This window comes from Leuresthes tenuis, unplaced genomic scaffold, assembly GCF_036924035.1.
Source record: "Leuresthes tenuis unplaced genomic scaffold, fLeuTen1.0.hap1 SCAF_16, whole genome shotgun sequence".
NCBI classification, from domain to species: domain Eukaryota; kingdom Metazoa; phylum Chordata; class Actinopteri; order Atheriniformes; family Atherinopsidae; genus Leuresthes; species Leuresthes tenuis.
This window is the reverse complement of record NW_027325370.1, coordinates 34228490-34245410: the sequence shown is the minus strand read 5'-3', so window position 1 is coordinate 34245410 and position 16921 is coordinate 34228490. Positions and strand designations below refer to the sequence as shown.

Sequence of the window (16921 nt, the reverse complement as noted above, 5' to 3'; positions counted from 1 at the left end):
CATGATCAAAACAGGGAGCGGAGGTGTTTGGCTGAGACAAGGTGTGAATGTCCACCCATAATTAATGAAAAGCGGGCAACAAGTAGGTTCGAATGCCCAACCATACATCATCAAAAGCAGGAGTGGATATGTTCGGCTACAAGAAGGTTTGAACGTCTGACCATAGTTTGTAAAAAGCGGGTAAGAAAAGGTTCGAATGCCCGAACATACACCATCAAAGGAGGGAGCGGAGGTGTTCCGCTGTAAGAAGGTGTGAATGTCCGACCATAGTGGGTAAAAAGCGGGTAAGAAAAGGTTAAAATACCCGACTGTACACAATCAATAGCGGGAGCGGAGTTGTTCGGCTACTAAAAGATGTGAAAGTCCGACTATGGTTTGTAAAAAGCGGGTAAGAAAAGGTTCAAATGCCTGACTATACACCATCAAAAGCGGGAGCGGAGGTGTTCGGCTGCAAGAAGGTGTGAACGTCCGACCAAAGTTTGTAAAAAGCAGTTAAGAAAAGGTTCGAATATCCAACCAAACATAATCAAAAGCGGGAGCAGAGCTGTTCAACTGCAAGTAGGTGTGAATGTCAGATCATAATTTGCAAAAAGCTGATGAGAAAGGGTGAGAATGCCCGGCTATACACCATCAAATGCGGGAGCGGAAGTGTTCGGCTGTGAGTAGGTGTGAATGTCCGACCATAATTGCTGAAAAATGTGTTAGAAGAGACTAGAATGCCGGACAAGACATCATCAAATGCGGGAGCGGAGTTGTTCAGCTGTGAGTACGTGTGAATCTCCGAGCATAGTTTGTAAAAAGGGGGTAAGAATAGGTTCGAATGCCCGAACATACACTATCAAAACAGGGAGCTGAGGTGGCTCAGCTGCAAGGTGTGAATGTGTGACTATAGTTTGTAAATAAGGTGCGAATGCCCAACAATGTATAATCAAAAGAGGGAGCGGAGGTTTTCGGCTACAACAAGGTTTGAATGTCCGACCATAGATTGTAAAAAGCGGGTAAGAAAAGGTTCAAATGCCTGACTATACACCATCAAAAGCGGGAGCAGAGGTGTTCCGCTGTAAGACGGTGTGAATGTCCGACCATATTTGGTAAAAAGCGGGTAAGAAAAGGTTAAAATACCCGACTGTACACAATCAATAGCGGGAGAGGAGGTGTTCAGCTGCAAGAAGGTGTGAATGTCCACCCATAATTACTGAAAAATGGGTAAGAAAAGGTGCGAATGCCCAACCATACATCATCAAAAGCAGGTGTGAATGTCAGATCATAATTTGCAAAAAGCTGATGAGAAAGGGTGAGAATGCCCGACTATACACCATCAAATGCGGGAGCGGAGTTGTTCGGCTGTGAGTAAGTGTGAATCTCCGACCATAATTGCTGAAAAATGTGTTAGAAAAGGTAAGAATGCCGGTCCATACATCATCAAAAGCGGGAGAGGTGGTGTTGGGCTGCAAGTAGGTGTGAATGTCCAGCCAGAATTACTAACAAACGGGTAAGAAAAGGTAGTATTGCCAGACCATACATGATCAAAACAGGGAGCGGAGGTGGTTCAGCTGCAAGAAGGTGTGAATGTCCGACTAAAGTTCAAATATATTAACAAAAGCGGGAGGAGAGGTCTTCGGATGAGAGTGGTTGAGAATTTCCAACCATAATCTATAAAATGCGGTGAAAAAAAAGGTGTTATAGAACACTAAAAGGTGGAGCGGAAGTGTTCGGCTGCAAGAAGGTGTGAATGTCCGACTATATTTGGTGAAAAGCAGGTGAAGCAAGGTCTGAATGCCCAACCTTACATCATCAAAAGCGAGATCAGAGGTGTTTGGCTGCATGAAGGCCATAGTTTGCCAAAAGCGGGTAAGCTGCGAATGACCGACTAAATATCAACAAAAGGTCTTCGGATGCAAGTGGGTGTGAATATCCCACCATACAAGTATGGTGGAGAGGAAGCTGTGAACAGCCGACCATAGTTGGCAAAAAGCGGGTGAGAAAAGGTGCGAATGTCCAACCATACATGATCAAAACAGGGAGCGGAGGTGTTTGGCTGTGACAAGGTGTGAATGTCCGACCATAGTTGGTAAAAAGTGGGTAAGAAAAGGTTAAAATACCCGACTGTACACAATCAATAGCGGGAGCGGATGTGTTTGGCTACAAGAATGTGTGACAGTCCGACCATGGTTTGTAAAAAACGGGTAAGAAAAGGTGCGAATGCCCGACAATGTATGATCAAAAGAGGGAGCGGAGGTTTTCGGCTACAAGAAGGTTTAAATGTCCGACCATAGTTTGTAAAAAGCTGCTAAGAAAAGGTTCGAATGCCTGAATATATACCATCAAAAGCGGAAGCGGAGGTGTTCGGCTACAAGAAGGTGTGAAAGTTCAACCATGGTTTGTAAAAAGCTGCTAAGAAAAGGTTCGAATGCCCGAATATATACCATCAAAAGCTGAAGCGGAGGTGTTCGGCTGCAAGAAGGTGTGAACGTCCGAACAAAGTTTGCAAAAAGCAGTTAAGAAATGGTTGGAATGCCCGAATATATACCATCAAAAGCGGGAGCAGAGCTGTTCGACTGCAAGTAGGTGTGAATGTCCAGCCATAATTACTCACAAACGGGTAAGAAAAGGTAGTATTGCCAGACCATACATGATCAAAACAGGGAGCTGAGGTGGTTCAGCTGCAAGGTGTGAATGTCTGACTATAGTTTGTAAAAAGCGGGTAAGACAAGGTGCGAATGCCCGACAATGTATGATCAAAAGAGGGAGTGGAGGTCTTCGGCTGCAAGGTCTGAATGTCCAACCATAATTTCTAAAAACCGGGTAAGAAAAGGCTCGAAAGCCCGACTATACACAATCAAAAGCGGGAGCGGGAGGTTTTCAGCTGCAAATCCTTCACTCAAACCAAGTGAAAACTGCTTTGTCCTTCATATTTATCAATGTCTAGATTTACTTCAACAAAGAACAACATTGTATTTTGCAGTAGTAGAAAGAGCAACACTTGAAGGAACAGGAATCCGAGAATAAGCTTATTTTCATACGTTCTGCATGATTTGGGATTTTATGTATAAAATGAATTCCTTTACTCAAACTATGTTAAAACTGCTTTGTCCTTCATATTTATCAATGTCTAGAATGACTTCAACAAAGAACAACATTGTATTTTGCAGTAGAAGAAATAGCAACACTGAAGGATCAGGAATCCGAAAACAAGCTTATTTTCATACGTTCTGCTTGATTTGGGATTTTGCTATAAAATTAATTCCTTCACTCAAACAAAGTGGAAACTGCTTTGTCCTTCATATTTATCAATGTCTATATCGATTTCAACAAAGAACAAGGCTGTATTTTGCAGTATAGGAAAGAGCAACACTGGAGGATCAGGAATCCGAGAATAAGCTTACTTTCATGAGTCCTGCACGATTTCGGATTTTCCTATAAAATGAATTGCTTTGCTCAAACCAAGTTAAAATTGCTTTGTCCTTCATAGTTATCCATGTCTAAAATGTATCAAGCATAAAGTTCCTCATATTACCCTGAATGAGAAAGAAGCATCCCTTTGGTTGAGCAATACGTTCCTTTTGCGGAGTTATGCATGATTTCGGATTTTGCTAAAATCCGAACCTTTTTTTTTCACCGCATTTTATAGATTATGGTTGGAAATTTCAACCACTCTAATCCGAAGACCTCTCCTCCCGCTTTTGTTAATATATTTGAACTTTAGTTGGACATTCACCCCTTTTTGCAGCTAAACCACCTCCGCTCCCTGTTTTGATCAGGTATGGTCTGGCAATACTACATTTTCTTACCCGTTTGTGAGTAATTATGGCTGGATATTCACACCTACTTGCAGCTGAACACAATCTCTCTCGCTTTTAATTATGTTTGGATATTCGAACCTTTTCTTTACTGCTTTTTGCCAACTTTGGTCGGACGTTCACACCTTCTTGCAGCCGAACACCTCCGCATCCGCTTTTGATGGTATATATTCTGGCATTCGCACCTTTTCTTACCCGCTTTTTACAAACCATGGTCGGACTTTCACACCTTTTAGTAGCCAAACAACTCCGCACCCGCTACTGATTGTGTACAGTCGGGTATTTTAACCTTTTCTTACCCGTTTTTTACCAACTATGGTCGGACATTCACACCTTCTTACAGCGGAACACCTCCGCTCCCTCCTTTGATGGTGTATGTTTGGGCATTCGAACCTTTTCTTACCCGCTTTTTACAAACTATGGTCAGACGTTCAAACCTTCTTGTAGCCGAACATATCCACTCCTGCTTTTGATGATGTATGGTTGGGCATTCGAACCTACTTGTTGCCCGCTTTTCATTAATTATGGGTGGACATTCACACCTTGTCTCAGCCAAACACCTCCGCTCCCTGTTTTGATCATGTATGGTTTGACATTCGCACCTTTGCCCACCCTCTTTTTATACTGATTGCTCAAGATTAAGTTGTTCTTTCTCAAACTACAAAATTTTTTTAATTGTTGAAACTTGATTTGAAGTGGATAAATAAGGAAGACAAACAGTTTTAAGTCAGGCTGATAGCAATTAATTTTATAGCAAAATCTGTATTTCGTCATTTGTCGAGAGATGCTTATTGCTGAAGAAGTTCTTTCTCATTCTACAAAGTACAACGTTGTTTATCATTGAAACTTGATTAGACATGAATAAATATGAAGGACAAAGCAGTCTTAACTTGGTTTGAGTTAAGGAATTCGTTTTATAGGAGAATCCGAATTCGTGCATAACTCGTAAAATAGAGCTTATTTTCGGATTCCTGAAGAATGAGTCTGGTTCTTTCTCATAATACAAAGTTTGTTGTTTATTGTTGAAACTTCATCAGACCGTTAGATATAGTCGGACTCACCTCGACGCACGGCTTGGGATCTGGAACCAGTACTCTTGAGAGGGGTTGGACTCTCTTCCACTCTGGAGTTGCCCGTGGTGAGAGGCGCAGAGCAGGTGTGGGCATACTTATTGCCCCCCGGCTGTGTGCCAGTACATTGGGGTTTACCCCAGTGAACGAGAGGGTAGCCTCCCTCCGCCTTTGGGTGGGGGGACGAGTCCTGACTGTTGTTTGTGCCTATGCGCCAAACAGCAGTTCAGAGTACATACCCTTTTTGGAGTCTCTGGGGGAGGCACTGGAGAATGCTCCTACCGGAAACTCCCTCATTCTGCTGGGGGACTTCAATGCTCACGTGGGCAATGACAGTGAGACCTGGAGGGGTGTGATTGGGAGGAACGGCCCCCCCGATCTCAATCAGAGTGGTGTTATGTTGTTGGACTTCTGTGCCAGTCATAGACTGTCCATAATGAACACCATGTTCAGGCATAAGGGTGTCCATATGTGCACTTGGCACCAGGACACCCTTGGCCGCAGTTCGATGATCAACTTTGTGGTTGTATCATCGGACTTGCGGCCGTATGTCCTGGACACTCGGGTGAAGAGAGGGGCGGAGCTGTCAACTGATCACCACCTGGTGGTGAGTTGGCTCCGCTGGTGGGGGAGGATGCCGATCAGACCTGGCAGGCCCAAACGTATTGTGAGGGTCTGCTGGTAGCGTTTGTCAGAATCCCCCGTCAGAAGGAGCTTTAACTCCCACCTCCGGCAGAGCTTCAACCATATTTGAGGTGGGGGACATTGAGTCCGAATGGGCCATGTTCCGTGACTCCATTGCCGAGGCAGCTGGTCGGAGTTGTGGCCGTAAGGTGGTCGGTGCCTGTCGTGGCGGCAACCCTCGAACCTGCTGGTGGACAGCTGAAGAAGGAGTCCTATCGGGCCTTTTTGGCCAGTGGGACCCTGGAAGAAGCTGATAGGTACCGACGGGCCAGACGGGCCACGGCTTCGGCGGTTGCTGAGGCAAAAACTCGGGCCTGGGAGGAGTTCGGTGAGACCATGGAGAACGATTTCCGGACGGCCTCGAAAAGATTCTGGTCCACCATCCGGCGTCTCAGGGGGGGGGAAGCGGCTCACAGTCAACACTGTTTACAGTGGGGACGGGGCTTTGCTGACCTCAACTAGGGATGTTGTGAGTCGGTGGGGGGAGTACTTCGAGGAACTCCTCAATCCTACCAACACGTGCTCGGAAGAGGCAGAGTCGGAGAGCTCGGAGACGGGGCCTCCCATTTCTGGGGCTGAGGTTGCCGAGGTGGTTAAAAAGCTCCTCGGTGGCAAGGCCCCGGGGGTGGATGAGGTCCGTCCTGAGTTTCTCCAGGCTCTGGATGTTGTAGGGCTGTCTTGGCTGACACGCCTCTGCAGTATCGCGTGGACATCGGGGACAGTGCCTCTGGACTGGCAGATTGGGGTGGTGGTCCCCCTCTTTAAAAAGGGGGACCGGAGGGTGTGTTCCAACTATAGGGGTATCACACTCCTCAGCCTCCCTGGTAAGGTCTATTCGGGGGTATTGGAGAGGAGGATCCGTCGGATAATCGGGCCTCGGATTCAGGAGATGCAGTGTGGCTTTCGTCCTGGCCGTGGAACAGTGGACCAGCTCTATACCCTCAGCAGGATCCTGGAGGGTGCATGGGAGTTCGCCCAACCAGTCTACATGTGTTTTGTGGACTTGGAGAAAGCGTTCGACCGTGTCCCTCGTGGAGTCCTGTGGGGGGTGCTCCGGGAATATGGAGTGCCGGACCCCTTGATAGGGGCCGTTCGGTCTCTGTATGACCGGTGCCAGAGTTTGGTCCGCATTGCCGGCAGTAAGTCGGATACGTTTCCGGTGAGAGTTGGACTCCGTCAGGGCTGCCCTTTGTCACCGATTCTGTTCCTAACTTTTATGGACAGAATTTCTAGGCGGAGCCAGGGCGTTGAGGGTGTCCCATTTGGCGACCTCAGAATCGGGTCTCTGCTTTTTGCTGATGATGTGGTTCTGTTAGCGTCGTCAGGCCGTGACCTTCAGCTCTCACTGGAGTGATTCGCAGCCGAGTGTGAAGCGGCTGGGATGAGAATCAGCACCTCCAAATCCGAGACTATGGTTCTCAGCCGGAAAAGGGTGGAATGCTCTCTCCGGGTCGGGAATGAGATCCTTCCCCAAGAGGAGGAGTTCAAGTATCTCGGGGTCTTGTTCACGAGTGACGGACGAATGGAGCGGGAGATTGACGGGCGGATCGGTGCGGCGCCTGCAGTGTTGCAGGCTCTGCACCGACCCATCGTTGTGAAGAGGGAGCTGAGCCAGAAGGCGAAGCTCTCTACTTACTGGTCAATCTACGTTCCCATCCTCACCTATGGTCACGAGTTGTGGGTAGTGACCGAAAGAACAAGATCGCGAATACAAGCGGCCGAAATGGGTTTCCTCCGCAGGGTGTCTGGGCTCTCCCTTAGAGATAGGGTGAGAAGCTCAGTCATCCGGGAGGGGCTCGGAGTAGAACCGCTGCTCCTCCGCATTGAGAGGAGTCAGATGAGGTGGCTCGGGCATCTGGTTAGGATGCCCCCTGGGCGCCTCCCTGGGGAGGTGTTCCGGGCACGTCCCACTGGGAGGAGATCCCGGGGGAGACCCAGGACACGTTGGAGAGACTATGTCTCTCGGCTGGCCTGGGAACGCCTCGGGGTCCCCCCGGAAGAGCTGGAGGAAGTGGCCGGGGACAGAGACGTCTGGGTTTCTCTGCTCAAGCTGCTGCCCCCGCGACCCGACCCCCGGATAAGCGGCAGATGATGGATGGATGGATGGATATATCCTCCACCAACCAGACTTACAACCCCCGACTAGGGTAGCAGAATTTCTAAGCATCTGTACCCCAAAACTACTATCAAAAATATATAAATTATTGTCTAAGATAGATGACACAATGTCTCTTCCATCCTCAAAATGGGAGGCAGATTTATCCATCAGTTCTGGTCATAGCTTCTAACCACAAATATGTTTGAACACCTTCATAAAGACTCGAAATCCTAATTTACAGCTCATACAATACAAAATCCTTCATAGAACACACTATACAGGACAAAGGATGTTCAGGATGGGTCTAACACACTCAAACATCTGCTCACATTGCACAGATAACACACCTGATGATTATGCACACGCTTTGTGGTTTTCTGCGCCTGTCCAGAAGTTCTGGCTTGAAGTCTGTGAGGACCTATCAACATGGCTAAAGTGTAGCATCCCTGCATGCCCCACACTGTGCATACTGGGTGACTTAGACAACATCAACATGGAAATTAACTCAGCACACATGGTTGTCACAGTGTTATGTATCGCAAAGAAAACTATTCTCATGAACTGGAAAGCGAAGAACAATCTGTGTATTAACCAGTTTAGAAATTTTCTTTTAGATTATATTAGCATGGAAACAATGTCTGCCTCCTCAAAACATCAATTGGCTGAATTTCATTCTCTCTGGTCCCCTCTGATTAGTTTTATCACATAGTGGTGGTGGTGGGTTGCTGGGTGATGTTGGGTCTCAGGCCCGGGCTGCTGCGACTGGTGTGACCGGGTGGTTTGTTTGTTTGTTTTTTGTAGAGGTCCTCCTGGGTGGGGTTGGGTTGAGTGGGGTGGGGCGGGATGCGTACCTTCTGGGGGTACAGTAGCTCCCGGAATATGGTCGCTGCAGGCCCCGAGCCTGGTGGACATCAGGCCCTCCTGCCCATTGTTGGCTCCCAGGTAGCGGGGATGCCTATTGCAGCCAGTCCCTGGCTGCCCTCTCTGGGGGAGAGTAGCTCCCCCGGTATATATCCCCATACCCCCCTCCCTTCTGGCTCCTGTACACAGCACACACTCACACATGAAGGGTTTTGGGGGCGTGTGTGTTCGGTGGGGTGTAGTGGATGGGGCCACGTAGGTGGTCCCCTTTGGTTGCACTCTGCAGTTCCCTGCCCCTGTTTTAATTACACCTTAGACATTACTACTTATCAAACACACTCACACACACACATTAGGTCTTGGGGGGTGGTTACACTGAGTGGCATCTGGTGGGCGGGGCTCTTTGGGTATGTAGGCTGCCCAGAGTGCCGCGCTCCCAGTTCTACAAGTTTGGCTGCCCCTCAATTTTAATTGCTCACTATTAGAAAATATTGAAGAGCCAGAAGGGTGAGGGGAGGGGTCTTCTTCGCACACCCCTGCTTCCTGGTGTCTGCTCGGGGCAGGAGGGGCCAGGAGGATTAATTAATTGTTCTGCTGGTTCGGGGTCTGTGGTGGCTGGGGGGTTGCTGGCCTCCTGGTGTGCCCGCTGCACTACACCCCAGCAGATTCGAGGGAGGTAGGATGTGTGGATGTGTGGATGTATGGGACGTGAAAGTGTGTGTGGTAATGATTGGGCCTGGATCTGGGACTTGCTGTCGCCTGGCCTGCCTGTGTTTCTCCCGATGGGGCATCAGCGTTGCCTCTCCCCACTGCTCGCGACTTCACCCACCTGTGGGCACGTCTTGACTCCCAGGGCACTTGGCCAGGGGCGCTGGGGCAGGCGCTGACCCACTTTGTGGCTGTCTGGGGCGCTTGGCCCTCCTGGGTATTGGGTGGGGCCTCTGCCGGGGGGTTTGGGGGCGCTCGGGCTCCTGGGGCCCAGGTCCAGTGCACGGCCCATGTCTGGGCGGCTGGGGCCTGGCGGGGTCGGTGGGCTGTTGCCCCTGGTTCCCGGAGTGCCTCTGCCCTATGCTTATGGGGGCTCTTTCCGGGGGCTTCCTCTGCAGTCTTCTGGGTGGATGCGTGGTTGCCCCTGCGGTGGGCTGCCTGGCTGCCTGGGTTCTGTGCTCTGTGGGGGCTGCTGGTGGCCTGGGTCTTGTGGCCCTCTCTGCCTGCTTCTGATTGCTTGGGGGGGGGGGGCTGTGGATTGTGGCCCTGTACGCTTATACACTCATAACTAAGCACGGTTATCATGTAGGTCCTGTGCCATGGGTGTTGCATGTTCTCACACACACACACACACATTCATTAGTCCAGTAGCATGGTCACTAAGCAGTTGATGTATTATCATGTCGTCTCAGGTCATCTATATCCACAGCTGTGTTGTATGCGATTGCCGCTTCTTGTGCTTGTTTTTGTTTGTTTGTGTGTTTGTTTTTTTCTCTGCTTGTCTGCTTTCAGGTGCTCCTGGTGGCGCTAAGGCTGGATTCCCCTCATAGGCCATGGATTGTTGTCTGTTTTGTTTTTTACAGGTGTAGCAGCTGGTTGTCTGGTTTTTGTTTCTATTTTTGTTCTGTTTCCTCTTCTTTCCTCTTCTTCTTTCCTTGTCCCCCGGTCCGGTTCAGTTCAGTTCATGTCATATATTGTAAACAGAAATAAATAAATGGGCATCAAGGGGAGCTTTACATTTATAAAACTTCCCTTGGCAAAACAAATCTGTTTGGCATCAAAGGTATTCAGACTACAATTCTTCTGACATAATGCTGAACAGGACAAGGGGAAAAAAAGTAAAGAAGACAGTTCTGCCGAAAGCCAGGGACTAGACCTGTTCTAAGTTCTATACTTTTTAAAAGGGGCGTGTTTAGCAACTATGGAATTAGAAGATTTACAAAAATGGTCAAGTGCTAGATCTTCATCTGGGATTTTAACAGTGTCATATAACTATTCAACAGATCAGTTAAAAAAAAGCCTGCTCATGGAGATGTTTCAGGATCTGGATACCAAGCGTGGACCTAATGTTTTCATTTTTGCAATTCTGATACAGGCTATTGAGCAGTGATAACTAACACCAAGTTCAGATACTGCGGATTTTCTACCTTTGATTTGTTAAGATTGAGCCAATCAGGGACAACCTTGAAGGATCTCTTTGGTTTTGTAGGATCAGTAATTACCTGAGAAAGGTTGATATTGGTACACACCTTTTTTAAATGATCAGAGGCAGAGTTCAACTTGTTTAAATTAAAATTGCCACACAGAGATTGGGTTTAGGCCACATGCACACAGAATGACATCAACAAATATAAGAAATATTAAACATTTACACATAGATTTTTGAATATATGTAGAGGAATGATACTTTAAAATTCGTTGACAAAACCGTAAAAGAGAATGCACACTTGACACAGGATTTTACTGCTTTAGAGTTAAAAAAAATGCCTAACAGGTTTTAAGAGAAGTCGAGCTCCGGGTTTAGACGGGCTTCCTGCAGAATTCTATCTGACCTTTTGGGACCTTTTATCATCAGACATTTTAGATGTTTTTAAAGATTTTGAAAAACTCGACCGACTGCCTGACAGTTTTAGAGTGGGAATAGTGACTCTACTTTATAAAAAAAATGATAAGACTGACCTAAAGAATTGGAGGCCCATCACACTTTTAAACTTTGACTGTAAACTTTTTAGCAAGGTTTTAGCGACACGGATGTCCTCTGTTTTAGAGGAGGTAATTCACCCAGACCAGGCTTGTGCAATCTCAGGGAGACAACTCACTGACAGCCTCGTACTGATTCGAGACATCATTGATTACGATAGAGAAAGAAACACCCGGCTTGTCATCTTAAATTTAGACTTTGAAAAAGCTTTTCATCAGGTCTCGCAAAGCAGTTTTAACATAGTTTGAGTGAAGGAATTCATTTTATAGATAAAATCCCAAGAGTCTGCTGAGAAAAGAGAGTGAATACGAAGTAGACTTTAACACGGCTCTGGGAGCAATCCGAGTGCGGGCTAACCGGGAGAATTGCTTGAAAGAAACGCGACACCGAATGAGCGGTCAGAAAAAAGCCTCAATACGGTGTTCCCATGGTGTTTTTGTTGCTGCCTTGTCTTTTGCACAGAGTAAAAGACAAGGCAGCCATCGAATAGGGCCCGATTGTTCCTACTTGGTCAGCCGAGGAGCAAGGGGGGGGAGCAAGCGTCTCCACCAAGCAAAGCTCACCATGGGGAAGGTGGCTATGCCAACTAGCCTGATGCCCTGCTCCTGCAGTGACGGATAATCGTACTCTGGTTTCTCTTCATAACGTACAAGTCTTTCGCCTTTTACTAAAGACTTCCGTGGAGAGCAGCACTAATGAGTTGTTTCTATTTTTGGCAGGCTTTACCTTTGCGGGTGAAGCCCTTTTTGTCTGTGCAAAAGAAATCTTGTTACTGTGCAGAGTGACTTCTCTGAGTAGAGTCGCCTTACTTGTTGCGACTGTGCCGATGTTCGAAGCTGGAGTGCAAAGTTGTTGCTTGAATGGTGCTTGCTGGAGCGTGCGGGAGTGCAAATTTATACCATTTGAAAGGGCTGAAGAGTGCTCAGTGCAGCGGGTGGGCGGAGGTGCAAAGTGACACTCTGGCCACCTATGGCCATAAAAAGAACACCGCTACAAGTGCGCATTGTGCCAGGAAGGGCCCTCGGACGTGAACCAGTGGACAGTTATCGCTTCTCGGTCTTTTAGCTCAGATCAAGTGTAATATCTGTTCTTATCAGTTTAATTTCTGATATGTCCTCTATACGAGGACTACATATTAAATGGATTTTTAGCAATAGGAGTTGAAAAAGGAGCTTGCTCCGTTCACTCCAAACATCGACCCAGTACTGCAGTGCCGCTGGGAACGGTGCGCTCTTCTCTGCTCTAGTGAAAAAGCAAACAGCGGTGCAGGATGGAAGTTTCTTTTAGTCTGCTGAGAAGAGAGTGTGAATGCGAAGTAGACTTTAACACGGCTCTGGGAGCAAGCCGAGTGCGGGCTAACCGGGAGAATTGCTTGAAAGAAACGCGACACCGAATGAGCGGTCAGAAAAAAGCCTCAATACGGTGTTCCCATGGTGTTTTTGTTGCTGCCTTGTCTTTTGCACAGAGTAAAAGACAAGGCAGCCATCGAATAGGGCCCGATTGTCCCTACTTGGTCAGCCGAGGAGCAAGGGGGGGGGAGCAAACGTCTCTACCAAGCAAAGCTCACCATGGGGAAGGTGGCTATGCCAACTAGCCTGATGCCCTGCTCCTGCAGTGACGGATAATCGTACTCTGGTTTCTCTTCATAACGTACAAGTCTTTCGCCTTTTACTAAAGACTTCCGTGGAGAGCAGCACTAGTGAGTTGTTTCTATTTTTGGCAGGCTTTACCTTTGCGGGTGAAGCCCTTTCTGTCTGTGCAAAAGAAATCTTGTTACTGTGCAGAGTGACTTCTCTGAGTAGAGTCGCCTTACTTGTTGCGACTGTGCTGACGTTGTTGCTTGAATGGTGCTTGCTGGAGCGTGCAGGAGTGCAAAGTTATACCATTTAAAAGGGCTGAAGAGTGCTCAGTGCGGAGGTGCAAAGTGACACTAAAAAGAACACCGCTACAAGTGCGCATTGTGCCAGGAAGGGCCCTCGGACGTGAACCAGTGGACAGTTATCGCTTCTCGGCCTTTTGGCTAAGATCAAGTGTGGTATCTGTTCTTATCAGTTTAATATTTGATATGTCCTCTATACGAGGACTACATATTAAATGGATTTTTAGCAATAGGAGTTGAAAAAGGAGCTGGCTCCGTTCACTCCAAGCATCGACCCGGTACTGCAGTGCCGCTGGGAACGGTGCGATCTTCTCTGCTCTTGTGAAAAAGCAAACAGCGGTGCAGGATGGAAGTTTCAGGGTCCTATTCGATGGCTGCAACACCTGAAAGAGATATTGATGCGAGACCTGATGAAAAGCTTTTTCAAAGTCTAAATTTAAGATGACAAGCCGGGTGTTTCTTTCTCTATCGTAATCAATGATGTCTCGAATCAGTACGAGGCTGTCAGTGAGTTGTCTCCCTGAGATTGCACAAGCCTGGTCTGGGTGAATTACCTCCTCTAAAACAGAGGACATCCGTGTCGCCAAAACCTTGCTAAAAAGTTTACAGTCAAAGTTTAAAAGTGTGATGGGCCTCCAATTCTTTAGGTCAGTCTTATCATTTTTTTTATAAAGTAGAGTCACTATTCCCACTCTAAAACTGTCAGGCAGTCGGTCGAGTTTTTCAAAATCTTTAAAAACATCTAAAATGTCTGATGATAAAAGGTCCCAAAAGGTCAGATAGAATTCTGCAGGAAGCCCGTCTAAACCCGGAGCTCGACTTCTCTTAAAACCTGTTAGGCATTTTTTTTAACTCTAAAGCAGTAAAATCCTGTGTCAAGTGTGCATTCTCTTTTACGGTTTTGTCAACGAATTTTAAAATTTCTGCCGATGTTTCCAAGTGCACTGGTTTCTCTTTGTACATGTTACTATAAAAGGTATGTACAGTTTCAATCATCTCTTGTGTGGATTTTGTTCAAAACCCATCTTCTCTTTTTAGATTTTGAATACACTCCTTTTTATTTATAACTTTCTTAAAAAAGTACCGTGTGCATTTTTCACCTTCCTCAATTTCCTGCTCCCTGCTTCTTACAAAAATTCCTTTACTCTTTATTTCTGCTAAAACTGACATTTCCTTTTTGACATCTTTGATTTCTTCATTAAAGTTTATGCCACACTGATTTAGTTTAAAGTAGCGCTGTAAGCGTTTCTGTTGTCCCATCATACATCTATTCTCTTTCCTTTTTTTACGTTTACCTTGCTGTTTAAAAAAAGTCTGGGTCGTTTCCTTCACCATTTCCCACCATTGTGCATGTGTTTCGTAGAGGTCTTGAAGGGTCTGCCACTCTTTATAACATTCCCTGTACTGACTGACTATGATTTCATCCTCCAACAGGGAACAGTTGAGTTTCCACAGACCACGTCCTACCGTCACACCAGAAGGGGGTGAAAGGGTGCAGGAGAGCATAAGGTGGTTTGAAAAGAAAACAGGGGTTAATCTAACATCAGTGGGTGGGCAATCTCTAGTAAAGAAATAATCGATGCGAGAGGCTCTGGTGCCATCATGACTAAACCAGGTGAAGCCCTCCTCTCTGGGATGCATGGTTTTAAAACAGTCAGTAAGCTTAAAATCCCTGCATATGCCCTGAAGTAAAATCGAAGTCTTATCCACTTTAAAATCTCCCCCTGCTCTTTTTCTATCTTTCCTGCTCAAGATACAGTTAAAATCCTGCTACAACTAAAGGTACTTGCCCTAGCATGTAAAGCTGTATATCTTCTAAAAGGTCATACCTGTCATTTTTCCATTGAAACCATAAATATTTAAGAGGTTAAAGTCTTGCCCCATAAAATTCAAGTGTGCTAAAAGTGCCCGTCCGTCTCTCACCACTGTGCTACCTTTCACCAGAACATGCGGATTTTTAATTAGAATGGCCACACCATAATTTTTATTTTGATTTGAACCACTCCATATCGATAAATGGGGCCACATTTCCTCCCATTGTCTATGGTTTTTTAAAAAAGGTAGTCCACATTCTTGTATTAAAAACACATCTGATTTTATGGAGTCTAAGAAGGATAAAATACTCTGGGCTCTTGTCTTTGATTTCACACTTCTCACATTTAGTGTTGAGAAGGTGAGAACCATTAAAAGGATAAAGGAAAGTAGGTATGTCATTTTCGTTTTTCTAAGTTATCAAAACAAATTACACACTCAGGTTATTTCTTGGGAAACTAGCTCTTCCTTCATTTCTTTAGGTGAAAAGTGAGTAGGGTGATCTATATTTCCTTTTCGGACTCTCGGTGTTACCCGTTTGGGAGTAATTATGGCTGGACATTCACACCTACTTGCAGCCGAACACCACCTCTCCCGCTTTTGATGATGTATGGACCGGCATTCTTACCTTTTCTAACACATTTTCCAGCAATTATGGTCGGACATTCACACCTACTCACAGCCGAACAACTCCGCTACCGCAATTTGATGGTGTATAGTCAGGCATTCTCACCCTTTCTCATCAGCTTTTTGCAAATTATGATCTGACATTCACACCTACTTGCAGTCGAACAGCTCTGCTCCCGCTTTTGATTATGTTTGGTTAGATATTCGAAACTTTTCTTAACTGCTTTTTACAAACTTTGGTTGGACGTTCACACCTTCTTGCAGCCGAGCACCTCCGCTTCTGCTTTTGATAGTGTATATTTGGGCATACAAACCTTTTCTTACCCGCTTTTTACAAACCATGGTCGGGCTTTCACACCATCTCTTAGCTGAACAACTCCGCTCTCTCTTTTGATTGTGTACAGTCGGGTATTTTAACCTTTTCTTATCCGCTTTTTACAAACTATGGTCGGACATTCACACCTTACAGCGGAACACCTCCTCTCCCTCTTTTGATGGTGTATGTTTGGACATTGGAACCTTTTCTTACCCGCCTTTTACAAACTATGGTCGGACATTCAAACCTTCTTGTAGCCGAACACATCCACTCCTGCTTTTGATGATATATGGTTGGGCATTCGCACCTTTTCTTAACCATTTTTCTGTAATTATTGGTGGACATTCAGACCTTGAAGCTGAACCACCTCCGCTCCCTGTTTTGATCATGTATGGTCTGGCAATACTATCTTTTCTTACCCGTTTGTGAGTAATTATGGCTGGACATTCACACCTACTTGCAGCCGAACACCACCTCTCCCGCTTTTGATGATATATGGACCGGCATTCTTATCTTTTCTAACACATTTTCCAGCAATTATGGTCGGACATTCACACCTACTCACAGCCGAACAACTCCGCTACCACATTTGATGGTGTATAGTCGGGCATTCTCACCCTTTCTCATCAGCTTTTTGCAAATTATGATCTGACATTCACACCTACTTGCAGTCGAACAGCTCTGCTCCCGCTTTTGATTATGTTTGGTTAGATATTCGAAACTTTTCTTAACTGCTTTTTACAAACTTTGGTTGGACGTTCACACCTTCTTGCAGCCGAACACCTCCGCTTCTGCTTTTGATAGTGTATATTAGGGCATACGAACCTTTTCTTACCCGCTTTTTACAAACCATGGTCGGACTTTCACACCATCTCTTAGCTGAACAACTCCGCTCCCTCTTTTGATTGTGTACAGTCGGGTATTTCAACCTTTTCTTACCCGGTTTTTACCAACTATGGTTTGGACATTCACACCTTCTTACAGCGGAACACCTCCGCTCCCTCTTTTGATGGTGTATGTTCGGGCATTCGGACCTTGTCTTACCCGCTTTTTACAAACTTTATTCGAACATTCACACCTTTTTG

At 46.2% G+C, this 16921-nt stretch overlaps 4 non-coding genes across 4 annotated transcripts; all 4 read left to right on the top strand.

The window, feature by feature from the left end:
* The first annotated feature begins 11825 nt into the window (after positions 1-11825).
* LOC140272526 (U5 spliceosomal RNA) lies at positions 11826-11939 on the top strand. Its single transcript, XR_011907939.1, has one exon. It is a non-coding gene; the product is annotated as a U5 spliceosomal RNA (small nuclear RNA).
* Positions 11940-12247: 308 nt separating this feature from the next.
* On the top strand, positions 12248-12438 carry LOC140272516 (U2 spliceosomal RNA). The gene has a single exon (XR_011907930.1). It is a non-coding gene; the product is annotated as a U2 spliceosomal RNA (small nuclear RNA).
* A 391-nt stretch (positions 12439-12829) lies between these two features.
* Positions 12830-12943, top strand: LOC140272533 (U5 spliceosomal RNA). The gene has a single exon (XR_011907945.1). It is a non-coding gene; the product is annotated as a U5 spliceosomal RNA (small nuclear RNA).
* Positions 12944-13202: 259 nt separating this feature from the next.
* LOC140272513 (U2 spliceosomal RNA) lies at positions 13203-13393 on the top strand. The gene has a single exon (XR_011907927.1). It is a non-coding gene; the product is annotated as a U2 spliceosomal RNA (small nuclear RNA).
* The last annotated feature ends 3528 nt before the right edge of the window (positions 13394-16921 follow it).